Genomic DNA, 821 nt, shown 5'->3' on the forward strand with positions numbered 1-821 from the left:
GAGGAGGGAGAGAGAAGCAGGAAGGGAGAGAGAAGTGGGAAGGGAGAGGAGGGAGAGAGAAGCGGGAAGGGAGAGAAGCGGGAAGGGAGAGGAGGGAGAGAGAAGCAGGAAGGGAGAGAGAAGTGGGAAGGGAGAGGAGGGAGAGAGAAGCAGGAAGGGAGAGGAGTGAGAGAGGGTAAAAGAGATGAGAGGTGAAAGGTTTGGAGAGGAGAAGGGTACAGTAAGATAAGATAGGAGGGGAGAAGGGAGAACAAAGGGAGGAGAGAGAGAAAAGAAGGAGAGGCACTCTGCCATTGATAACAGTGATAGGTCTTTGGATGTCATGTTAATGTTCTGGCTCCAGTGCTGTCAGATTGCGTATAGGGATACAGCAATCAGCATGTACAGCATGGTTTTCCCAGGTCCGTGACTCTGGAGTACTCAGAACTAGCAGGCCAGCAATGGCAGCCCCCATGCTACTCTCTCCGAATCACTTTAAATAGAGACACACTTTACTTCGCAGGATTTGTCCTCCACCTTCCCCGTCAACTAAAAACTGTTTTATTGGAACACTGCTGAGATAGATCCCTGCGAGTGAGATGTAACCTGACAAGTCAATTCACACAGCCGTCTCCAGTCCCCGGCGACCCCCCTCCACCACCCGGGCCGGATAACTGACACCTCCGAATAGAGTTCGGCCTTCTCCTCTGCCGCAAATAAAAGGGATGGCTGCGATGGCTGCAGCCTCTCCGCCGTGAAATACAGTGTGGGCAGCACTTGAAAGCAATTACAGAGCGAGGAGAAAACAATGTTCTGAAACATTTATAGGAAGTGGAAAAAAA

The sequence above is a fragment of the Nanorana parkeri genome, unplaced genomic scaffold, assembly GCF_000935625.1.
Source record: "Nanorana parkeri isolate BGI_ZX_2015 unplaced genomic scaffold, ASM93562v1 scaffold2200, whole genome shotgun sequence".
In the NCBI taxonomy this organism is placed as follows: Eukaryota; Metazoa; Chordata; class Amphibia; order Anura; family Dicroglossidae; genus Nanorana; species Nanorana parkeri.